The following is a 25,418-nucleotide window of genomic DNA, read 5'->3' as shown; positions in this document are numbered from 1 at the left end:
CAGTCTTGCTGCAGCCCCACCTTTCCTTTGGCAGGCCCTTTGCAGCCCCACTCCACCTGGGCCTCAACGCTTTCTCTCTCTCCTGATCCTAACCCTAACCCTAACCCTAACCCTAGCCCTAAATGTAGGCTCAGGCCGGGCCCAAACCGCAGCCCAGCAGCCCCATTCCTGGCCCGCACAAAAAAGTGGCCCTGCCATCAGTCTTGCTGCAGCCCCACCTTTCCTTTGGCAGGCCCTTTGCAGCCCCACTCCACCTGGGCCTCAACGCTTTCTAGATCTCCTGATCCTAACCCTAACCCTAACCCTAAGCCTAGCCCTAAATGTAGGCTCAGGCCGGGCCCGAACCGCAGCCCAGTAGCCCCATTCCTGGCCCGCACAAAAAAGCGGCCCTGCCATCAGTCTTGCTGCAGCCCCACCTTTCCTTTGGCAGGCCCTTTGCAGCCCCACTCCACCTGGGCCTCAACGCTTTCTAGATCTCCTAACCCTAACCCTAACCCTAACCCTAAGCCTAGCCCTAAATGTAGGCTCAGGCCGGGCCCGAACCGCAGCCCAGCAGCCCCATTCCTGGCCCGCACAAAAAAGTGGCCCTGCCATCAGTCTTGCTGCAGCCCCACCTTTCCTTTGGCAGGCCCTTTGCAGCCCCACTCCACCTGGGCCTCAACGCTTTCCCTCTCTCCTGATCCTAACCCTAACCCTAACCCTAAGCCTAGCCCTAAATGTAGGCTCAGGCGGGGCCCGAACCGCAGCCCAGCAGCCCCATTCCTGGCCCGCACAAAGAAGTGGCCCTGCCATCAGTCTTGCTGCAGCCCCACCTTTCCTTTGGCAGGCCCTTTGCAGCCCCACTCCACCTGGGCCTCAACGCTTTCTCTCTCTCCTGATCCTAACCCTAACCCTAACCCTAACCCTAGCCCTAAATGTAGGCTCAGGCCGGGCCCGAACCGCAGCCCAGCAGCCCCATTCCTGGCCCGCACAAAAAAGTGGCCCTGCCATCAGTCTTGCTGCAGCCCCACCTTTCCTTTGGCAGGCCCTTTGCAGCCCCACTCCACCTGGGCCTCAACGCTTTCTAGATCTCCTGATCCTAACCCTAACCCTAACCCTAACCCTAGCCCTAAATGTAGGCTCAGGCCGGGCCCGAACCGCAGCCCAGTAGCCCCATTCCTGGCCCGCACAAAAAAGCGGCCCTGCCATCAGTCTTGCTGCAGCCCCACCTTTCCTTTGGCAGGCCCATTGCAGCCCCACTCCACCTGGGCCTCAATGCTTTCTAGATCTCCTAACCCTAACCCTAACCCTAACCCTAAGCCTAGCCCTAAACGTTGGCTCAGGCGGGGCCGGAACCACAGCCGAGCAGCCCCATTCCTGGCCCGCACAAAAAAGTGGCCCTGCGATCAGTCTTGCTGCAGCCCCACCTTTCCTTTGGCAGGCCCTTTGCAGCCCCACTCCACCTGGGCCTCAACGCTTTCTAGATCTCCTAACCCTAACCCTAACCCTAGCCCTAACCCTAGCCCTAAATGTAGGCTCAGGCAGGGCCCGAATCGCAGGCCAGCAGCCCCATTCCTGGCCCAAACAAAAAAGTGGCCCTGCCATCAGTCTTGCTGCAGCCCCACCTTTCCTTTGGCAGGCCCTTTGCAGCCCCACTCCACCTGGGCCTCAACGCTTTCTAGATCTCCTAACCCTAACCCTAACCCTAACCCTAAGCCTAGCCCTAAATGTAGGCTCAGGCGGGGCACGAACCACAGCCCAGCAGCCCCATTCCTGGCCAGCACAAAAAAGTGGCCCTGCCATCAGGCTTGCTGCAGCCCCACCTTTCCTTTGGCAGGCCCTTTGCAGCCCCACTCCACCTGGGCCTCAACGCTTTCTAGATCTCCTAATCCTAAGCCTAGCCCTAAATGTAGGCTCAGGCGGGGCCCGAACCGCAGCCCAGCAGCCCCATTCCTGGCCCGCACAAAAAAGTGGCCCTGCCATCAGGCTTGCTGCAGCCCCACCTTTCCTTTGGCAGGCCCTTTGCAGCCCCACTCCACCTGGGCCTCAACGCTTTCTAGATCTCCTAATCCTAAGCCTAGCCCTAAATGTAGGCTCAGGCGGGGCCCGAACCGCAGCCCAGCAGCCCCATTCCTGGCCCGCACAAAAAAGTGGCCCTGCCATCAGTCTTGCTGCAGCCCCACCTTTCCTTTGGCAGGCCCTTTGCAGCCCCACTCCACCTGGGCCTCAACGCTTTCTCTCTCTCCTGATCCTAACCCTAACCCTAACCCTAACCCTAGCCCTAAATGTAGGCTCAGGCCGGGCCCGAACCGCAGCCCAGCAGCCCCATTCCTGGCCCGCACAAAAAAGTGGCCCTGCCATCAGTCTTGCTGCAGCCCCACCTTTCCTTTGGCAGGCCCTTTGCAGCCCCACTCCACCTGGGCCTCAACGCTTTCTAGATCTCCTAATCCTAACCCTAACCCTAACCCTAAGCCTAGCCCTAAATGTAGGCTCAGGCGGGGCCCGAACCGCAGCCCAGCAGCCCCATTCCTGGCCCGCACAAAGAAGTGGCCCTGCCATCAGTCTTGCTGCAGCCCCACCTTTCCTTTGGCAGGCCCTTTGCAGCCCCACTCCACCTGGGCCTCAACGCTTTCTAGATCTCCTAACCCTAACCCTAACCCTAACCCTAAGCCTAGCCCTAAATGTAGGCTCAGGCGGGGCCCGAACCACAGCCCAGCAGCCCCATTCCTGGCCCGCACAAAAAAGTGGCCCTGCCATCAGTCTTGCTGCAGCCCCACCTTTCCTTTGGCAGGCCCTTTGCAGCCCCACTCCACCTGGGCCTCAACGCTTTCTAGATCTCCTAAACCTAAACCTAACCCTAACCCTAACCCTAGCCCTAAATGTAGGCTCAGGCGGGGCCCGAACCGCAGCCCAGCAGCCCCATTCCTGGCCCGCACAAAGAAGTGGCCCTGCAATCAGTCTTGCTGCAGCCCCACCTTTCCTTTGGCAGGCCCATTGCAGCCCCACTCCACCTGGGCCTCAACGCTTTCTAGATCTCCTAACCCTAACCCTAACCCTAACCCTAACCCTAGCCCTAAATGTAGGCTCAGGCCGGGCCCGAACCACAGCCCAGCAGCCCCATTCCTGGCCCGCACAAAATAGTGGCCCTGCCATCAGTCTTGCTGCAGCCCCACCTTTCCTTTGGCAGGCCCATTGCAGCCCCACTCCACCTGGGCCTCAACGCTTTCTAGATCTCCTAACCCTAACCCTAACCCTAACCATAACGCTAGCCCTAAATGTAGGCTCAGGCGGGGCCGAACAACAGCCCAGCAGCCCCATTCCTGGCCCGCACAAAAAAGTGGCCCTGCGATCAGTCTTGCTGCAGCCCCACCTTTCCTTTGGCAGGCCCTTTGCAGCCCCACTCCACCTGGGCCGCAACGCTTTCTAGATCTCCTGATCCTAACCCTAACCCTAACCCTAAGCCTAGCCCTAAATGTAGGCTCAGGCCGGGCCCGAACCGCAGCCCAGCAGCCCCATTCCTGGCCCAAACAAAAAAGTGGCCCTGCCATCAGTCTTGCTGCAGCCCCACCTTTCCTTTGGCAGGCCCTTTGCAGCCCCACTCCACCTGGGCCTCAACGCTTTCTAGATCTCCTGATCCTAACCCTAACCCTAACCCTAACCCTAGCCCTAAATGTAGGCTCAGGCCGGGCCCGAACCGCAGCCCAGCAGCCCCATTCCTGGCCCGCACAAAGAAGTGGCCCTGCCATCAGTCTTGCTGCAGCCCCACCTTTCCTTTGGCAGGCCCTTTGCAGCCCCACTCCACCTGGGCCTCAACGCTTTCTAGATCTCCTAACCCTAACCCTAACCCTAAGCCTAAGCCTAGCCCTAAATGTAGGCTCAGGCCGGGCCCAAACCGCAGCCCAGCAGCCCCATTCCTGGCCCAAACAAAAAAGTGGCCCTGCGATCAGTCTTGCTGCAGCCCCACCTTTCCTTTGGCAGGCCCTTTGCAGCCCCACTCCACCTGGGCCTCAACGCTTTCTAGATCTCCTGATCCTAACCCTAACCCTAACCCTAAGCCTAGCCCTAAATGTAGGCTCAGGCGGGGCCCGAACTGCAGCCCAGCAGCCCCATTCCTGGCCCGCACAAAAAAGTGGCCCTGCCATCAGTCTTGCTGCAGCCCCACCTTTCCTTTGGCAGGCCCTTTGCAGCCCCACTCCACCTGGGCCTCAACGCTTTCTAGATCTCCTAACCCTAACCCTAACCCTAACCCTAACCCTAGCCCTAAATGTAGGCTCAGGCCGGGCCCGAACCGCAGCCCAGCAGCCCCATTCCTGGCCCGCACAAAAAAGTGGCCCTGCAATCAGTCTTGCTGCAGCCCCACCTTTCCTTTGGCAGGCCCTTTGCAGCCCCACTCCACCTGGGCCTCAACGCTTTCTAGATCTCCTAACCCTAACCCTAACCCTAACCCTAAGCCTAGCCCTAAATGTAGGCTCAGGCCGGGCCCGAACCGCAGCCCAGCAGCCCCATTCCTGGCCCGCACAAAAAAGTGGCCCTGCCATCAGTCTTGCTGCAGCCCCACCTTTCCTTTGGCAGGCCCTTTGCAGCCCCACTCCACCTGGGCCTCAACGCTTTCTAGATCTCCTAACCCTAACCCTAACCCTAACCCTAAGCCTAGCCCTAAATGTAGGCTCAGGCCGGGCCCGAACCACAGCCCAGCAGCCCCATTCCTGGCCCGCACAAAATAGTGGCCCTGCCATCAGTCTTGCTGCAGCCCCACCTTTCCTTTGGCAGGCCCTTTGCAGCCCCACTCCACCTGGGCCTCAACGCTTTCTAGATCTCCTAACCCTAAGCCTAACCCTAACCCTAAGCCTAGCCCTAAATGTAGGCTCAGGCCGGGCCCGAACCACAGCCCAGCAGCCCCATTCCTGGCCCGCACAAAGAAGTGGCCCTGCCATCAGTCTTGCTGCAGCCCCACCTTTCCTTTGGCAGGCCCTTTGCAGCCCCACTCCACCTGGGCCTCAACGCTTTCTAGATCTCCTAACCCTAACCCTAACCCTAACCCTTAGCCTAGCCCTAAATGTAGGCTCAAGCGGGGCCCGAACCGCAGCCCAGCAGCCCCATTCCTGGCCCAAACAAAAAAGTGGCCCTGCCATCAGTCTTGCTGCAGCCCCACCTTTCCTTTGGCAGGCCCTTTGCAGCCCCACTCCACCTGGGCCTCAACGCTTTCTAGATCTCCTAACCCTAACCCTAGCCCTAAATGTAGGCTCAGGCAGGGCCCGAACCGCAGCCCAGCAGCCCCATTCCTGGCCCGCACAAAAAAGTGGCCCTGCCATCAGTCTTGCTGCAGCCCCACCTTTCCTTTGGCAGGCCCTTTGCAGCCCCACTCCACCTGGGCCTCAACGCTTTCTCTCTCTCCTGATCCTAACCCTAACCCTAACCCTAACCCTAGCCCTAAATGTAGGCTCAGGCGGGGCCCGAACCACAGCCCAGCAGCCCCATTCCTGGCCCGCACAAAAAAGTGGCCCTGCCATCAGTCTTGCTGCAGCCCCACCTTTCCTTTGGCAGGCCCTTTGCAGCCCCACTCCACCTGGGCCTCAACGCTTTCTAGATCTCCTAACCCTAACCCTAACCCTAACCCTAAGCCTAGCCCTAAATGTAGGCTCAGGCGGGGCCGAACAACAGCCCAGCAGCCCCATTCCTGGCCCGCACAAAGAAGTGGCCCTGCCATCAGTCTTGCTGCAGCCCCACCTTTCCTTTGGCAGGCCCTTTGCAGCCCCACTCCACCTGGGCCTCAACGCTTTCTAGATCTCCTAACCCTAACCCTAACCCTAACCCTAACCCTAGCCCTAAATGTAGGCTCAGGCCGGGCCCGAACCGCAGCCCAGCAGCCCCATTCCTGGCCCGCACAAAAAAGTGGCCCTGCCATCAGTCTTGCTGCAGCCCCACCTTTCCTTTGGCAGGCCCATTGCAGCCCCACTCCACCTGGGCCTCAACGCTTTCTAGATCTCCTAACCCTAACCCTAACCCTAACCCTAACCCTAGCCCTAAATGTAGGCTCAGGCGGGGCCGAACAACAGCCCAGCAGCCCCATTCCTGGCCCGCACAAAAAAGTGGCCCTGCCATCAGTCTTGCTGCAGCCCCACCTTTCCTTTGGCAGGCCCTTTGCAGCCCCACTCCACCTGGGCCTCAACGCTTTCTAGATCTCCTAACCCTAACCCTAACCCTAACCCTAACCCTAGCCCTAAATGTAGGCTCAGGCCGGGCCCGAACCACAGCCCAGCAGCCCCATTCCTGGCCCGCACAAAAAAGTGGCCCTGCCATCAGTCTTGCTGCAGCCCCACCTTTCCTTTGGCAGGCCCTTTGCAGCCCCACTCCACCTGGGCCTCAACGCTTTCTAGATCTCCTAAACCTAACCCTAACCCTAACCCTAACCCTAGCCCTAAATGTAGGCTCAGGCGGGGCCCGAACCGCAGCCCAGCAGCCCCATTCCTGGCCCGCACAAAGAAGTGGCCCTGCCATCAGTCTTGCTGCAGCCCCACCTTTCCTTTGGCAGGCCCTTTGCAGCCCCACTCCACCTGGGCCTCAACGCTTTCTAGATCTCCTAACCCTAACCCTAACCCTAACCCTAACCCTAGCCCTAAATGTAGGCTCAGGCCGGGCCCGAACCGCAGCCCAGCAGCCCCATTCCTGGCCCGCACAAAGAAGTGGCCCTGCCATCAGTCTTGCTGCAGCCCCACCTTTCCTTTGGCAGGCCCTTTGCAGCCCCACTCCACCTGGGCCTCAACGCTTTCTAGATCTCCTAACCCTAACCCTAACCCTAACCCTAAGCCTAGCCCTAAATGTAGGCTCAGGCCGGGCCCGAACCGCAGCCCAGCAGCCCCATTCCTGGCCCAAACAAAAAAGTGGCCCTGCCATCAGTCTTGCTGCAGCCCCACCTTTCCTTTGGCAGGCCCATTGCAGCCCCACTCCACCTGGGCCTCAACGCTTTCTCTCTCTCCTGATCCTAACCCTAACCCTAACCCTAACCCTAGCCCTAAATGTAGGCTCAGGCGGGGCCCGAACCGCAGCCCAGCAGCCCCATTCCTGGCCCGCACAAAGAAGTGGCCCTGCCATCAGTCTTGCTGCAGCCCCACCTTTCCTTTGGCAGGCCCTTTGCAGCCCCACTCCACCTGGGCCTCAACGCTTTCTAGATCTCCTAACCCTAACCCTAACCCTAACCCTAAGCCTAGCCCTAAATGTAGGCTCAGGCGGGGCCCGAACCGCAGCCCAGCAGCCCCATTCCTGGCCCAAACAAAAAAGTGGCCCTGCCATCAGTCTTGCTGCAGCCCCACCTTTCCTTTGGCAGGCCCTTTGCAGCCCCACTCCACCTGGGCCTCAACGCTTTCTAGATCTCCTAACCCTAACCCTAGCCCTAAATGTAGGCTCAGGCAGGGCCCGAACCGCAGCCCAGCAGCCCCATTCCTGGCCCGCACAAAAAAGTGGCCCTGCGATCCGTCTTGCTGCAGCCCCACCTTTCCTTTGGCAGGCCCTTTGCAGCCCCACTCCACCTGGGCCTCAACGCTTTCTCTCTCTCCTGATCCTAACCCTAACCCTAACCCTAACCCTAGCCCTAAATGTAGGCTCAGGCGGGGCCCGAACCACAGCCCAGCAGCCCCATTCCTGGCCCGCACAAAAAAGTGGCCCTGCCATCAGTCTTGCTGCAGCCCCACCTTTCCTTTGGCAGGCCCTTTGCAGCCCCACTCCACCTGGGCCTCAACGCTTTCTAGATCTCCTAACCCTAACCCTAACCCTAACCCTAAGCCTAGCCCTAAATGTAGGCTCAGGCGGGGCCGAACAACAGCCCAGCAGCCCCATTCCTGGCCCGCACAAAAAAGTGGCCCTGCCATCAGTCTTGCTGCAGCCCCACCTTTCCTTTGGCAGGCACTTTGCAGCCCCACTCCACCTGGGCCTCAACGCTTTCTAGATCTCCTAACCCTAACCCTAACCCTAACCCTAACCCTAGCCCTAAATGTAGGCTCAGGCCGGGCCCGAACCGCAGCCCAGCAGCCCCATTCCTGGCCCGCACAAAAAAGTGGCCCTGCCATCAGTCTTGCTGCAGCCCCACCTTTCCTTTGGCAGGCCCATTGCAGCCCCACTCCACCTGGGCCTCAACGCTTTCTAGATCTCCTAACCCTAACCCTAACCCTAACCCTAAGCCTAGCCCTAAATGTAGGCTCAGGCGGGGCCGAACAACAGCCCAGCAGCCCCATTCCTGGCCCGCACAAAAAAGTGGCCCTGCCATCAGTCTTGCTGCAGCCCCACCTTTCCTTTGGCAGGCCCTTTGCAGCCCCACTCCACCTGGGCCTCAACGCTTTCTAGATCTCCTAACCCTAACCCTAACCCTAACCCTAACCCTAGCCCTAAATGTAGGCTCAGGCCGGGCCCGAACCACAGCCCAGCAGCCCCATTCCTGGCCCGCACAAAAAAGTGGCCCTGCCATCAGTCTTGCTGCAGCCCCACCTTTCCTTTGGCAGGCCCTTTGCAGCCCCACTCCACCTGGGCCTCAACGCTTTCTAGATCTCCTAAACCTAACCCTAACCCTAACCCTAACCCTAGCCCTAAATGTAGGCTCAGGCGGGGCCCGAACCGCAGCCCAGCAGCCCCATTCCTGGCCCGCACAAAGAAGTGGCCCTGCCATCAGTCTTGCTGCAGCCCCACCTTTCCTTTGGCAGGCCCTTTGCAGCCCCACTCCACCTGGGCCTCAACGCTTTCTAGATCTCCTAACCCTAACCAAGCCTAGCCCTAAATGTAGGCTCAGGCCGGGCCCAAACCGCAGCCCAGCAGCCCCATTCCTGGCCAGCACAAAAAAGTGGCCCTGCCATCAGTCTTGCTGCAGCCCCACCTTTCCTTTGGCAGGCCCTTTGCAGCCCCACTCCACCTGGGCCTCAACGCTTTCTCTCTCTCCTGATCCTAACCCTAACCCTAACCCTAAGCCTAGCCCTAAATGTAGGCTCAGGCCGGGCCCGAACCGCAGCCCAGCAGCCCCATTCCTGGCCCGCACAAAAAAGTGGCCCTGCCATCAGTCTTGCTGCAGCCCCACCTTTCCTTTGGCAGGCCCTTTGCAGCCCCACTCCACCTGGGCCTCAACGCTTTCTAGATCTCCTAACCCTAACCCTAACCCTAAACCTAAGCCTAGCCCTAAATGTAGGCTCAGGCGGGGCCCGAACCGCAGCCCAGCAGCCCCATTCCTGGCCCAAACAAAAAAGTGGCCCTGCCATCAGTCTTGCTGCAGCCCCACCTTTCCTTTGGCAGGCCCTTTGCAGCCCCACTCCACCTGGGCCTCAACGCTTTCTAGATCTCCTAACCCTAACCCTAACCCTAACCCTAAGCCTAGCCCTAAATGTAGGCTCAGGCGGGGCACGAACCACAGCCCAGCAGCCCCATTCCTGGCCAGCACAAAAAAGTGGCCCTGCCATCAGTCTTGCTGCAGCCCCACCTTTCCTTTGGCAGGCCCTTTGCAGCCCCACTCCACCTGGGCCTCAACGCTTTCTCTCTCTCCTGATCCTAACCCTAACCCTAACCCTAACCCTAGCCCTAAATGTAGGCTCAGGCCGGGCCCGAACCGCAGCCCAGCAGCCCCATTCCTGGCCCGCACAAAAAAGTGGCCCTGCCATCAGTCTTGCTGCAGCCCCACCTTTCCTTTGGCAGGCCCTTTGCAGCCCCACTCCACCTGGGCCTCAACGCTTTCTAGATCTCCTAATCCTAACCCTAACCCTAACCCTAAGCCTAGCCCTAAATGTAGGCTCAGGCGGGGCCCGAACCACAGCCCAGCAGCCCCATTCCTGGCCCGCACAAAAAAGTGGCCCTGCCATCAGTCTTGCTGCAGCCCCACCTTTCCTTTGGCAGGCCCTTTGCAGCCCCACTCCACCTGGGCCTCAACGCTTTCTAGATCTCCTAACCCTAACCCTAACCCTAACCGTAACGCTAGCCCTAAATGTAGGCTCAGGCGGGGCCCGAACCGCAGCCCAGCAGCCCCATTCCTGGCCCGCACAAAAAAGTGGCCCTGCCATCAGTCTTGCTGCAGCCCCACCTTTCCTTTGGCAGGCCCTTTGCAGCCCCACTCCACCTGGGCCTCAACGCTTTCTAGATCTCCTAACCCTAACCCTAGCCCTAAATGTAGGCTCAGGCAGGGCCCGAACCGCAGCCCAGCAGCCCCATTCCTGGCCGCACAAAAAAGTGGCCCTGCGATCCGTCTTGCTGCAGCCCCACCTTTCCTTTGGCAGGCCCTTTGCAGCCCCACTCCACCTGGGCCTCAACGCTTTCTCTCTCTCCTGATCCTAACCCTAACCCTAACCCTAACCCTAGCCCTAAATGTAGGCTCAGGCGGGGCCCGAACCACAGCCCAGCAGCCCCATTCCTGGCCCGCACAAAAAAGTGGCCCTGCCATCAGTCTTGCTGCAGCCCCACCTTTCCTTTGGCAGGCCCTTTGCAGCCCCACTCCACCTGGGCCTCAACGCTTTCTAGATCTCCTAACCCTAACCCTAACCCTAACCCTAAGCCTAGCCCTAAATGTAGGCTCAGGCCGGGCCCGAACCACAGCCCAGCAGCCCCATTCCTGGCCCGCACAAAAAAGTGGCCCTGCCATCAGTCTTGCTGCAGCCCCACCTTTCCTTTGGCAGGCCCTTTGCAGCCCCACTCCACCTGGGCCTCAACGCTTTCTAGATCTCCTAACCCTAACCCTAACCCTAACCCTAAGCCTAGCCCTAAATGTAGGCTCAGGCCGGGCCCGAACCACAGCCCAGCAGCCCCATTCCTGGCCCGCACAAAGAAGTGGCCCTGCGATCCGTCTTGCTGCAGCCCCACCTTTCCTTTGGCAGGCCCTTTGCAGCCCCACTCCACCTGGGCCTCAACGCTTTCTAGATCTCCTAACCCTAACCCTAACCCTAACCCTAACCCTAGCCCTAAATGTAGGCTCAGGCCGGGCCCGAACCACAGCCCAGCAGCCCCATTCCTGGCCCGCACAAAGAAGTGGCCCTGCCATCAGTCTTGCTGCAGCCCCACCTTTCCTTTGGCAGGCCCATTGCAGCCCCACTCCACCTGGGCCTCAACGCTTTCTAGATCTCCTAACCCTAACCCTAACCCTAACCCTAACCCTAGCCCTAAATGTAGGCTCAGGCCGGGCCCGAGCCACAGCCCAGCAGCCCCATTCCTGGCCCGCACAAAGAAGTGGCCCTGCCATCAGTCTTGCTGCAGCCCCACCTTTCCTTTGGCAGGCCCATTGCAGCCCCACTCCACCTGGGCCTCAACGCTTTCTAGATCTCCTAACCCTAACCCTAACCCTAACCCTAAGCCTAGCCCTAAATGTAGGCTCAGGCCGGGCCCGAACCGCAGCCCAGCAGCCCCATTCCTGGCCCGCACAAAAAAGTGGCCCTGCCATCAGTCTTGCTGCAGCCCCACCTTTCCTTTGGCAGGCCCTTTGCAGCCCCACTCCACCTGGGCCTCAACGCTTTCTAGATCTCCTAACCCTAACCCTAACCCTAACCCTAACCCTAGCCCTAAATGTAGGCTCAGGCGGGGCCGAACAACAGCCCAGCAGCCCCATTCCTGGCCCGCACAAAGAAGTGGCCCTGCCATCAGTCTTGCTGCAGCCCCACCTTTCCTTTGGCAGGCCCTTTGCAGCCCCACTCCACCTGGGCCTCAACGCTTTCTAGATCTCCTAAACCTAACCCTAACCCTAAGCTTAACCCTAGCCCTAAATGTAGGCTCAGGCCGGGCCCGAACCACAGCCCAGCAGCCCCATTCCTGGCCCGCACAAAGAAGTGGCCCTGCGATCCGTCTTGCTGCAGCCCCACCTTTCCTTTGGCAGGCCCTTTGCAGCCCCACTCCACCTGGGCCTCAACGCTTTCTAGATCTCCTAACCCTAACCCTAACCCTAACCCTAACCCTAGCCCTAAATGTAGGCTCAGGCCGGGCCCGAACCACAGCCCAGCAGCCCCATTCCTGGCCCGCACAAAGAAGTGGCCCTGCCATCAGTCTTGCTGCAGCCCCACCTTTCCTTTGGCAGGCCCATTGCAGCCCCACTCCACCTGGGCCTCAACGCTTTCTAGATCTCCTAACCCTAACCCTAGCCCTAACCCTAACCCTAGCCCTAAATGTAGGCTCAGGCCGGGCCCGAGCCACAGCCCAGCAGCCCCATTCCTGGCCCGCACAAAGAAGTGGCCCTGCCATCAGTCTTGCTGCAGCCCCACCTTTCCTTTGGCAGGCCCTTTGCAGCCCCACTCCACCTGGGCCTCAACGCTTTCTAGATCTCCTGATCCTAACCCTAACCCTAACCCTAACCCTAGCCCTAAATGTAGGCTCAGGCAGGGCCCGAATCGCAGGCCAGCAGCCCCATTCCTGGCCCAAACAAAAAAGTGGCCCTGCCATCAGTCTTGCTGCAGCCCCACCTTTCCTTTGGCAGGCCCTTTGCAGCCCCACTCCACCTGGGCCTCAACGCTTTCTAGATCTCCTGATCCTAACCCTAACCCTAACCCTAAGCCTAGCCCTAAATGTAGGCTCAGGCGGGGCCCGAACCGCAGCCCAGCAGCCCCATTCCTGGCCCGCACAAAGAAGTGGCCCTGCCATCAGTCTTGCTGCAGCCCCACCTTTCCTTTGGCAGGCCCTTTGCAGCCCCACTCCACCTGGGCCTCAACGCTTTCTAGATCTCCTAACCCTAACCCTAACCCTAACCCTAAGCCTAGCCCTAAATGTAGGCTCAGGCGGGGCCCGAACCACAGCCCAGCAGCCCCATTCCTGGCCCGCACAAAGAAGTGGCCCTGCCATCAGTCTTGCTGCAGCCCCACCTTTCCTTTGGCAGGCCCTTTGCAGCCCCACTCCACCTGGGCCTCAACGCTTTCTAGATCTCCTAACCCTAACCCTAACCCTAACCCTAAGCCTAGCCCTAAATGTAGGCTCAGGCGGGGCCCGAACCACAGCCCAGCAGCCCCATTCCTGGCCCGCACAAAAAAGTGGCCCTGCCATCAGTCTTGCTGCAGCCCCACCTTTCCTTTGGCAGGCCCTTTGCAGCCCCACTCCACCTGGGCCTCAACGCTTTCTAGATCTCCTAACCCTAACCCTAACCCTAACCCTAAGCCTAGCCCTAAATGTAGGCTCAGGCGGGGCCCGAACCGCAGCCCAGCAGCCCCATTCCTGGCCCGCACAAAGAAGTGGCCCTGCCATCAGTCTTGCTGCAGCCCCACCTTTCCTTTGGCAGGCCCATTGCAGCCCCACTCCACCTGGGCCTCAACGCTTTCTAGATCTCCTAACCCTAACCCTAACCCTAACCCTAACCCTAGCCCTAAATGTAGGCTCAGGCCGGGCCCGAACCACAGCCCAGCAGCCCCATTCCTGGCCCGCACAAAATAGTGGCCCTGCCATCAGTCTTGCTGCAGCCCCACCTTTCCTTTGGCAGGCCCTTTGCAGCCCCACTCCACCTGGGCCTCAACGCTTTCTAGATCTCCTAACCCTAAGCCTAACCCTAACCCTAACCCTAGCCCTAAATGTAGGCTCAGGCCGGGCCCGAACCACAGCCCAGCAGCCCCATTCCTGGCCCGCACAAAGAAGTGGCCCTGCCATCAGTCTTGCTGCAGCCCCACCTTTCCTTTGGCAGGCCCTTTGCAGCCCCACTCCACCTGGGCCTCAACGCTTTCTAGATCTCCTAACCCTAACCCTAACCCTAACCCTTAGCCTAGCCCTAAATGTAGGCTCAAGCGGGGCCCGAACCGCAGCCCAGCAGCCCCATTCCTGGCCCAAACAAAAAAGTGGCCCTGCCATCAGTCTTGCTGCAGCCCCACCTTTCCTTTGGCAGGCCCTTTGCAGCCCCACTCCACCTGGGCCTCAACGCTTTCTAGATCTCCTAACCCTAACCCTAGCCCTAAATGTAGGCTCAGGCAGGGCCCGAACCGCAGCCCAGCAGCCCCATTCCTGGCCCGCACAAAAAAGTGGCCCTGCCATCAGTCTTGCTGCAGCCCCACCTTTCCTTTGGCAGGCCCTTTGCAGCCCCACTCCACCTGGGCCTCAACGCTTTCTCTCTCTCCTGATCCTAACCCTAACCCTAACCCTAACCCTAGCCCTAAATGTAGGCTCAGGCGGGGCCCGAACCACAGCCCAGCAGCCCCATTCCTGGCCCGCACAAAAAAGTGGCCCTGCCATCAGTCTTGCTGCAGCCCCACCTTTCCTTTGGCAGGCCCTTTGCAGCCCCACTCCACCTGGGCCTCAACGCTTTCTAGATCTCCTAACCCTAACCCTAACCCTAACCCTAAGCCTAGCCCTAAATGTAGGCTCAGGCGGGGCCGAACAACAGCCCAGCAGCCCCATTCCTGGCCCGCACAAAAAAGTGGCCCTGCCATCAGTCTTGCTGCAGCCCCACCTTTCCTTTGGCAGGCCCTTTGCAGCCCCACTCCACCTGGGCCTCAACGCTTTCTAGATCTCCTAACCCTAACCCTAACCCTAACCCTAACCCTAGCCCTAAATGTAGGCTCAGGCCGGGCCCGAACCGCAGCCCAGCAGCCCCATTCCTGGCCCGCACAAAAAAGTGGCCCTGCCATCAGTCTTGCTGCAGCCCCACCTTTCCTTTGGCAGGCCCATTGCAGCCCCACTCCACCTGGGCCTCAACGCTTTCTAGATCTCCTAACCCTAACCCTAACCCTAACCCTAACCCTAGCCCTAAATGTAGGCTCAGGCGGGGCCGAACAACAGCCCAGCAGCCCCATTCCTGGCCCGCACAAAAAAGTGGCCCTGCCATCAGTCTTGCTGCAGCCCCACCTTTCCTTTGGCAGGCCCTTTGCAGCCCCACTCCACCTGGGCCTCAACGCTTTCTAGATCTCCTAACCCTAACCCTAACCCTAACCCTAACCCTAGCCCTAAATGTAGGCTCAGGCCGGGCCCGAACCACAGCCCAGCAGCCCCATTCCTGGCCCGCACAAAAAAGTGGCCCTGCCATCAGTCTTGCTGCAGCCCCACCTTTCCTTTGGCAGGCCCTTTGCAGCCCCACTCCACCTGGGCCTCAACGCTTTCTAGATCTCCTAAACCTAACCCTAACCCTAACCCTAACCCTAGCCCTAAATGTAGGCTCAGGCGGGGCCCGAACCGCAGCCCAGCAGCCCCATTCCTGGCCCGCACAAAGAAGTGGCCCTGCCATCAGTCTTGCTGCAGCCCCACCTTTCCTTTGGCAGGCCCTTTGCAGCCCCACTCCACCTGGGCCTCAACGCTTTCTAGATCTCCTAACCCTAACCCTAACCCTAACCCTAACCCTAGCCCTAAATGTAGGCTCAGGCCGGGCCCGAACCGCAGCCCAGCAGCCCCATTCCTGGCCCGCACAAAGAAGTGGCCCTGCCATCAGTCTTGCTGCAGCCCCACCTTTCCTTTGGCAGGCCCTTTGCAGCCCCACTCCACCTGGGCCTCAACGCTTTCTAGATCTCCTAACCCTAACCCTAACCCTAACCCTAAGCCTAGCCCTAAATGTAGGCTCAGGCCGGGCCCGAACCGCAGCCCAGCAGCCCCATTCCTGGCCCAAACAAAAAAGTGGCCCTGCCATCAGTCTTGCTGCAGCCCCACCTTTCCTTTGGCAGGCCCATTGCAGCCCCACTCCACCTGGGCCTCAACGCTTTCTCTCTCTCCTGATCCTAACCCTAACCCTAACCCTAACCCTAGCCCTAAATGTAGGCTCAGGCGGGGCCCGAACCGCAGCCCAGCAGCCCCATTCCTGGCCCGCACAAAGAAGTGGCCCTGCCATCAGTCTTGCTGCAGCCCCACCTTTCCTTTGGCAGGCCCTTTGCAGCCCCACTCCACCTGGGCCTCAACGCTTTCTAGATCTCCTAACCCTAACCCTAACCCTAACCCTAAGCCTAGCCCTAAATGTAGGCTCAGGCGGGGCCCGAACCGCAGCCCAGCAGCCCCATTCCTGGCCCAAACAAAAAAGTGGCCCTGCCATCAGTCTTGCTGCAGCCCCACCTTTCCTTTGGCAGGCCCTTTGCAGCCCCACTCCACCTGGGCCTCAACGCTTTCTAGATCTCCTAACCCTAACCCTAGCCCTAAATGTAGGCTCAGGCAGGGCCCGAACCGCAGCCCAGCAGCCCCATTCCTGGCCCGCACAAAAAAGTGGCCCTGCGATCCGTCTTGCTGCAGCCCCACCTTTCCTTTGGCAGGCCCTTTGCAGCCCCACTCCACCTGGGCCTCAACGCTTTCTCTCTCTCCTGATCCTAACCCTAACCCTAACCCTAACCCTAGCCCTAAATGTAGGCTCAGGCGGGGCCCGAACCACAGCCCAGCAGCCCCATTCCTGGCCCGCACAAAAAAGTGGCCCTGCCATCAGTCTTGCTGCAGCCCCACCTTTCCTTTGGCAGGCCCTTTGCAGCCCCACTCCACCTGGGCCTCAACGCTTTCTAGATCTCCTAACCCTAACCCTAACCCTAACCCTAAGCCTAGCCCTAAATGTAGGCTCAGGCGGGGCCGAACAACAGCCCAGCAGCCCCATTCCTGGCCCGCACAAAAAAGTGGCCCTGCCATCAGTCTTGCTGCAGCCCCACCTTTCCTTTGGCAGGCCCTTTGCAGCCCCACTCCACCTGGGCCTCAACGCTTTCTAGATCTCCTAACCCTAACCCTAACCCTAACCCTAACCCTAGCCCTAAATGTAGGCTCAGGCCGGGCCCGAACCACAGCCCAGCAGCCCCATTCCTGGCCCGCACAAAAAAGTGGCCCTGCCATCAGTCTTGCTGCAGCCCCACCTTTCCTTTGGCAGGCCCTTTGCAGCCCCACTCCACCTGGGCCTCAACGCTTTCTAGATCTCCTAAACCTAACCCTAACCCTAACCCTAACCCTAGCCCTAAATGTAGGCTCAGGCGGGGCCCGAACCGCAGCCCAGCAGCCCCATTCCTGGCCCGCACAAAGAAGTGGCCCTGCCATCAGTCTTGCTGCAGCCCCACCTTTCCTTTGGCAGGCCCTTTGCAGCCCCACTCCACCTGGGCCTCAACGCTTTCTAGATCTCCTAACCCTAACCAAGCCTAGCCCTAAATGTAGGCTCAGGCCGGGCCCAAACCGCAGCCCAGCAGCCCCATTCCTGGCCAGCACAAAAAAGTGGCCCTGCCATCAGTCTTGCTGCAGCCCCACCTTTCCTTTGGCAGGCCCTTTGCAGCCCCACTCCACCTGGGCCTCAACGCTTTCTCTCTCTCCTGATCCTAACCCTAACCCTAACCCTAAGCCTAGCCCTAAATGTAGGCTCAGGCCGGGCCCGAACCGCAGCCCAGCAGCCCCATTCCTGGCCCGCACAAAAAAGTGGCCCTGCCATCAGTCTTGCTGCAGCCCCACCTTTCCTTTGGCAGGCCCTTTGCAGCCCCACTCCACCTGGGCCTCAACGCTTTCTAGATCTCCTAACCCTAACCCTAACCCTAAACCTAAGCCTAGCCCTAAATGTAGGCTCAGGCGGGGCCCGAACCGCAGCCCAGCAGCCCCATTCCTGGCCCAAACAAAAAAGTGGCCCTGCCATCAGTCTTGCTGCAGCCCCACCTTTCCTTTGGCAGGCCCTTTGCAGCCCCACTCCACCTGGGCCTCAACGCTTTCTAGATCTCCTAACCCTAACCCTAACCCTAACCCTAAGCCTAGCCCTAAATGTAGGCTCAGGCGGGGCACGAACCACAGCCCAGCAGCCCCATTCCTGGCCAGCACAAAAAAGTGGCCCTGCCATCAGTCTTGCTGCAGCCCCACCTTTCCTTTGGCAGGCCCTTTGCAGCCCCACTCCACCTGGGCCTCAACGCTTTCTCTCTCTCCTGATCCTAACCCTAACCCTAACCCTAACCCTAGCCCTAAATGTAGGCTCAGGCCGGGCCCGAACCGCAGCCCAGCAGCCCCATTCCTGGCCCGCACAAAAAAGTGGCCCTGCCATCAGTCTTGCTGCAGCCCCACCTTTCCTTTGGCAGGCCCTTTGCAGCCCCACTCCACCTGGGCCTCAACGCTTTCTAGATCTCCTAATCCTAACCCTAACCCTAACCCTAAGCCTAGCCCTAAATGTAGGCTCAGGCGGGGCCCGAACCACAGCCCAGCAGCCCCATTCCTGGCCCGCACAAAAAAGTGGCCCTGCCATCAGTCTTGCTGCAGCCCCACCTTTCCTTTGGCAGGCCCTTTGCAGCCCCACTCCACCTGGGCCTCAACGCTTTCTAGATCTCCTGATCCTAACCCTAGCCCTAACCCTAAGCCTAGCCCTAAATGTAGGCTCAGGCGGGGCCCGAACCGCAGCCCAGCAGCCCCATTCCTGGCCCGCACAAAGAAGTGGCCCTGCCATCAGTCTTGCTGCAGCCCCACCTTTCCTTTGGCAGGCCCTTTGCAGCCCCACTCCACCTGGGCCTCAACGCTTTCTAGATCTCCTAACCCTAACCCTAACCCTAACCCTAAGCCTAGCCCTAAATGTAGGCTCAGGCCGGGCCCGAACCACAGCCCAGCAGCCCCATTCCTGGCCCGCACAAAGAAGTGGCCCTGCCATCAGTCTTGCTGCAGCCCCACCTTTCCTTTGGCAGGCCCTTTGCAGCCCCACTCCACCTGGGCCTCAACGCTTTCTAGATCTCCTAACCCTAACCCTAACCCTAACCGTAACGCTAGCCCTAAATGTAGGCTCAGGCGGGGCCCGAACCGCAGCCCAGCAGCCCCATTCCTGGCCCGCACAAAAAAGTGGCCCTGCCATCAGTCTTGCTGCAGCCCCACCTTTCCTTTGGCAGGCCCTTTGCAGCCCCACTCCACCTGGGCCTCAACGCTTTCTAGATCTCCTAACCCTAACCCTAGCCCTAAATGTAGGCTCAGGCAGGGCCCGAACCGCAGCCCAGCAGCCCCATTCCTGGCCGCACAAAAAAGTGGCCCTGCGATCCGTCTTGCTGCAGCCCCACCTTTCCTTTGGCAGGCCCTTTGCAGCCCCACTCCACCTGGGCCTCAACGCTTTCTCTCTCTCCTGATCCTAACCCTAACCCTAACCCTAACCCTAGCCCTAAATGTAGGCTCAGGCGGGGCCCGAACCACAGCCCAGCAGCCCCATTCCTGGCCCGCACAAAAAAGTGGCCCTGCCATCAGTCTTGCTGCAGCCCCACCTTTCCTTTGGCAGGCCCTTTGCAGCCCCACTCCACCTGGGCCTCAACGCTTTCTAGATCTCCTAACCCTAACCCTAACCCTAACCCTAAGCCTAGCCCTAAATGTAGGCTCAGGCCGGGCCCGAACCACAGCCCAGCAGCCCCATTCCTGGCCCGCACAAAAAAGTGGCCCTGCCATCAGTCTTGCTGCAGCCCCACCTTTCCTTTGGCAGGCCCTTTGCAGCCCCACTCCACCTGGGCCTCAACGCTTTCTAGATCTCCTAACCCTAACCCTAACCCTAACCCTAAGCCTAGCCCTAAATGTAGGCTCAGGCCGGGCCCGAACCACAGCCCAGCAGCCCCATTCCTGGCCCGCACAAAGAAGTGGCCCTGCGATCCGTCTTGCTGCAGCCCCACCTTTCCTTTGGCAGGCCCTTTGCAGCCCCACTCCACCTGGGCCTCAACGCTTTCTAGATCTCCTAACCCTAACCCTAACCCTAACCCTAACCCTAGCCCTAAATGTAGGCTCAGGCCGGGCCCGAACCACAGCCCAGCAGCCCCATTCCTGGCCCGCACAAAGAAGTGGCCCTGCCATCAGTCTTGCTGCAGCCCCACCTTTCCTTTGGCAGGCCCATTGCAGCCCCACTCCACCTGGGCCTCAACGCTTTCTAGATCTCCTAACCCTAACCCTAACCCTAACCCTAACCCTAGCCCTAAATGTAGGCTCAGGCCGGGCCCGAGCCACAGCCCAGCAGCCCCATTCCTGGCCCGCACAAAGAAGTGGCCCTGCCATCAGTCTTGCTGCAGCCCCACCTTTCCTTTGGCAGGCCCATTGCAGCCCCACTCCACCTGGGCCTCAACGCTTTCTAGATCTCCTAACCCTAACCCTAACCCTAACCCTAAGCCTAGCCCTAAATGTAGGCTCAGGCCGGGCCCGAACCGCAGCCCAGCAGCCCCATTCCTGGCCCGCACAAAAAAGTGGCCCTGCCATCAGTCTTGCTGCAGCCCCACCTTTCCTTTGGCAGGCCCTTTGCAGCCCCACTCCACCTGGGCCTCAACGCTTTCTAGATCTCCTAACCCTAACCCTAACCCTAACCCTAACCCTAGCCCTAAATGTAGGCTCAGGCGGGGCCGAACAACAGCCCAGCAGCCCCATTCCTGGCCCGCACAAAGAAGTGGCCCTGCCATCAGTCTTGCTGCAGCCCCACCTTTCCTTTGGCAGGCCCTTTGCAGCCCCACTCCACCTGGGCCTCAACGCTTTCTAGATCTCCTAAACCTAACCCTAACCCTAAGCTTAACCCTAGCCCTAAATGTAGGCTCAGGCCGGGCCCGAACCACAGCCCAGCAGCCCCATTCCTGGCCCGCACAAAGAAGTGGCCCTGCGATCCGTCTTGCTGCAGCCCCACCTTTCCTTTGGCAGGCCCTTTGCAGCCCCACTCCACCTGGGCCTCAACGCTTTCTAGATCTCCTAACCCTAACCCTAACCCTAACCCTAACCCTAGCCCTAAATGTAGGCTCAGGCCGGGCCCGAACCACAGCCCAGCAGCCCCATTCCTGGCCCGCACAAAGAAGTGGCCCTGCCATCAGTCTTGCTGCAGCCCCACCTTTCCTTTGGCAGGCCCATTGCAGCCCCACTCCACCTGGGCCTCAACGCTTTCTAGATCTCCTAACCCTAACCCTAGCCCTAACCCTAACCCTAGCCCTAAATGTAGGCTCAGGCCGGGCCCGAGCCACAGCCCAGCAGCCCCATTCCTGGCCCGCACAAAGAAGTGGCCCTGCCATCAGTCTTGCTGCAGCCCCACCTTTCCTTTGGCAGGCCCATTGCAGCCCCACTCCACCTGGGCCTCAACGCTTTCTAGATCTCCTAACCCTAACCCTAACCCTAACCCTAACCCTAGCCCTAAATGTAGGCTCAGGCCGGGCCCAAACCACAGCCCAGCAGCCCCATTCCTGGCCCGCACAAAATAGTGGCCCTGCCATCAGTCTTGCTGCAGCCCCACCTTTCCTTTGGCAGGCCCTTTGCAGCCCCACTCCACCTGGGCCTCAACGCTTTCTAGATCTCCTGATCCTAACCCTAACCCTAACCCTAACCCTAGCCCTAAATGTAGGCTCAGGCGGGGCCCGAACCGCAGCCCAGCAGCCCCATTCCTGGCCCGCACAAAGAAGTGGCCCTGCCATCAGTCTTGCTGCAGCCCCACCTTTCCTTTGGCAGGCCCTTTGCAGCCCCACTCCACCTGGGCCTCAACGCTTTCTAGATCTCCTAACCCTAACCCTAACCCTAACCCTAACGCTAGCCCTAAATGTAGGCTCAGGCGGGGCCCGAACCGCAGCCCAGCAGCCCCATTCCTGGCCCGCACAAAAAAGTGGCCCTGCCATCAGTCTTGCTGCAGCCCCACCTTTCCTTTGGCAGGCCCTTTGCAGCCCCACTCCACCTGGGCCTCAACGCTTTCTAGATCTCCTAACCCTAACCCTAGCCCTAAATGTAGGCTCAGGCCGGGCCCGAACCGCAGCCCAGCAGCCCCATTCCTGGCCCAAGCAAAATAGTGGCCCTGCGATCCGTCTTGCTGCAGCCCCACCTTTCCTTTGGCAGGCCCTTTGCAGCCCCACTCCACCTGGGCCTCAACGCTTTCTCTCTCTCCTGATCCTAACCCTAACCCTAACCCTAAGCCTAGCCCTAAATGTAGGCTCAGGCGGGGCCCGAACCACAGCCCAGCAGCCCCATTCCTGGCCCGCACAAAAAAGTGGCCCTGCCATCAGTCTTGCTGCAGCCCCACCTTTCCTTTGGCAGGCCCATTGCAGCCCCACTCCACCTGGGCCTCAACGCTTTCTAGATCTCCTAAACCTAACCCTAACCCTAACCCTAACCCTAGCCCTAAATGTAGGCTCAGGCGGGGCCGAACAACAGCCCAGCAGCCCCATTCCTGGCCCGCACAAAAAAGTGGCCCTGCCATCAGTCTTGCTGCAGCCCCACCTTTCCTTTGGCAGGCCCTTTGCAGCCCCACTCCACCTGGGCCTCAACGCTTTCTAGATCTCCTAACCCTAACCCTAACCCTAACCCTAACCCTAGCCCTAAATGTAGGCTCAGGCCGGGCCCGAACCGCAGCCCAGCAGCCCCATTCCTGGCCCGCACAAAAAAGTGGCCCTGCCATCAGTCTTGCTGCAGCCCCACCTTTCCTTTGGCAGGCCCTTTGCAGCCCCACTCCACCTGGGCCTCAAAGCTTTCTCTCTCTCCTGATCCTAACCCTAACCCTAGCCCTAACCCTAGCCCTAAATGTAGGCTCAGGCCGGGCCCGAACCGCAGCCCAGCAGCCCCATTCCTGGCCCGCACAAAGAAGTGGCCCTGCCATCAGTCTTGCTGCAGCCCCACCTTTCCTTTGGCAGGCCCTTTGCAGCCCCACTCCACCTGGGCCTCAACGCTTTCTAGATCTCCTAACCCTAACCCTAACCCTAGCCCTAAATGTAGGCTCAGGCGGGGCCCGAACCGCAGCCCAGCAGCCCCATTCCTGGCCCAAACAAAAAAGTGGCCCTGCCATCAGTCTTGCTGCAGCCCCACCTTTCCTTTGGCAGGCCCTTTGCAGCCCCACTCCACCTGGGCCTCAACGCTTTCTAGATCTCCTAACCCTAACCCTAACCCTAACCCTAAGCCTAGCCCTAAATGTAGGCTCAGGCCGGGCCCGAACCGCAGCCCAGCAGCCCCATTCCTGGCCCAAAAAAAAAAGTGGCCCTGCCATCAGTCTTGCTGCAGCCCCACCTTTCCTTTGGCAGGCCCATTGCAGCCCCACTCCACCTGGGCCTCAACGCTTTCTAGATCTCCTAACCCTAACCCTAACCCTAACCGTAACGCTAGCCCTAAATGTAGGCTCAGGCGGGGCCGAACAACAGCCCAGCAGCCCCATTCCTGGCCCGCACAAAAAAGTGGCCCTGCCATCAGTCTTGCTGCAGCCCCACCTTTCCTTTGGCAGGCCCTTTGCAGCCCCACTCCACCTGGGCCTCAACGCTTTCTAGATCTCCTAACCCTAACCCTAACCCTAACCCTAAGCCTAGCCCTAAATGTAGTCTCAGGCGGGGCCCGAACCGCAGCCCAGCAGCCCCATTCCTGGCCCAAACAAAAAAGTGGCCCTGCCATCAGTCTTGCTGCAGCCCCACCTTTCCTTTGGCAGGCCCTTTGCAGCCCCACTCCACCTGGGCCTCAACGCTTTCTAGATCTCCTGATCCTAACCCTAACCCTAACCCTAACCCTAGCCCTAAATGTAGTCTCAGGTGGGGCCCGAACCGCAGCCCAGCAGCCCCATTCCTGGCCCGCACAAAAAAAGTGGCCCTGCCATCAGTCTTGCTGCAGCCCCACCTTTCCTTTGGCAGGCCCTTTGCAGCCCCACTCCACCTGGGCCTCAACGCTTTCTAGATCTCCTAACCCTAACCCTAACCCTAACCCTAAGCCTAGCCCTAAATGTAGGCTCAGGCGGGGCCCGAACCGCAGCCCAGCAGCCCCATTCCTGGCCCGCACAAAGAAGTGGCCCTGCCATCAGTCTTGCTGCAGCCCCACCTTTCCTTTGGCAGGCCCTTTGCAGCCCCACTCCACCTGGGCCTCAACGCTTTCTAGATCTCCTGATCCTAACCCTAACCCTAACCCTAAGCCTAGCCCTAAATGTAGGCTCAGGCGGGGCCCGAACCGCAGCCCAGCAGCCCCATTCCTGGCCCGCACAAAAAAGTGGCCCTGCCATCAGTCTTGCTGCAGCCCCACCTTTCCTTTGGCAGGCCCTTTGCAGCCCCACTCCACCTGGGCCTCAACGCTTTCTAGATCTCCTAACCCTAACCCTAACCCTAACCCTAACCCTAGCCCTAAATGTAGGCTCAGGCGGGGCCCGAACCGCAGCCCAGCAGCCCCATTCCTGGCCCGCACAAAAAAGTGGCCCTGCCATCAGTCTTGCTGCAGCCCCACCTTTCCTTTGGCAGGCCCTTTGCAGCCCCACTCCACCTGGGCCTCAACGCTTTCTAGATCTCCTGACCCTAACCCTAACCCTAACCCTAACCCTAGCCCTAAATGTAGGCTCAGGCCGGGCCCGAACCGCAGCCCAGCAGCCCCATTCCTGGCCCGCACAAAAAAGTGGCCCTGCCATCAGTCTTGCTGCAGCCCCACCTTTCCTTTGGCAGGCCCTTTGCAGCCCCACTCCACCTGGGCCTCAACGCTTTCTAGATCTCCTGATCCTAACCCTAACCCTAACCCTAAGCCTAACCCTAAATGTAGGCTCAGGCCGGGCCCGAACCGCAGCCCAGCAGCCCCATTCCTGGCCCGCACAAAAAAGTGGCCCTGCCATCAGTCTTGCTGCAGCCCCACCTTTCCTTTGGCAGGCCCTTTGCAGCCCCACTCCACCTGGGCCTCAACGCTTTCTAGATCTCCTAACCCTAACCCTAACCCTAACCCTAACGCTAGCCCTAAATGTAGGCTCAGGCGGGGCCCGAACCGCAGCCCAGCAGCCCCATTCCTGGCCCGCACAAAAAAGTGGCCCTGCCATCAGTCTTGCTGCAGCCCCACCTTTCCTTTGGCAGGCCCTTTGCAGCCCCACTCCACCTGGGCCTCAACGCTTCCTAGATCTCCTGATCCTAACCCTAACCCTAACCCTAAGCCTAGCCCTAAACGTAGGCTCAGGCGGGGCCGGAACCACAGCCCAGCAGCCCCATTCCTGGCCCGCACAAAAAAGTGGCCCTGCCATCAGTCTTGCTGCAGCCCCACCTTTCCTTTGGCAGGCCCTTTGCAGCCCCACTCCACCTGGGCCTCAACGCTTTCTAGATCTCCTAACCCTAACCCTAACCCTAACCCTAACCCTAGCCCTAAATGTAGGCTCAGGCAGGGCCCGAATCGCAGGCCAGCAGCCCCATTCCTGGCCTGCACAAAAAAGTGGCCCTGCCATCAGTCTTGCTGCAGCCCCACCTTTCCTTTGGCAGGCCCTTTGCAGCCCCACTCCACCTGGGCCTCAACGCTTTCTAGATCTCCTAACCCTAACCCTAACCCTAACCCTAAGCCTAGCCCTAAATGTAGGCTCAGGCGGGGCCCGAACCGCAGCCCAGCAGCCCCATTCCTGGCCCGCACAAAAAAGTGGCCCTGCCATCAGTCTTGCTGCAGCCCCACCTTTCCTTTGGCAGGCCCTTTGCAGCCCCACTCCACCTGGGCCTCAACGCTTTCTCTCTCTCCTGATCCTAACCCTAACCCTAACCCTAACCCTGGCCCTAAATGTAGGCTCAGGCCGGGCCTGAACCGCAGCCCAGCAGCCCCATTCCTGGCCAGCACAAAAAAGTGGCCCTGCCATCAGTCTTGCTGCAGCCCCACCTTTCCTTTGGCAGGCCCTTTGCAGCCCCACTCCACCTGGGCCTCAACGCTTTCTAGATCTCCTAACCCTA

The sequence above is a fragment of the Dromaius novaehollandiae genome, chromosome 7 (genome assembly GCF_036370855.1).
Source record: "Dromaius novaehollandiae isolate bDroNov1 chromosome 7, bDroNov1.hap1, whole genome shotgun sequence".
Classification (NCBI taxonomy): domain Eukaryota; kingdom Metazoa; phylum Chordata; class Aves; order Casuariiformes; family Dromaiidae; genus Dromaius; species Dromaius novaehollandiae.
The sequence above is the reverse complement of the archived record's forward strand: the minus strand, read 5'-3'. Positions refer to the sequence as shown.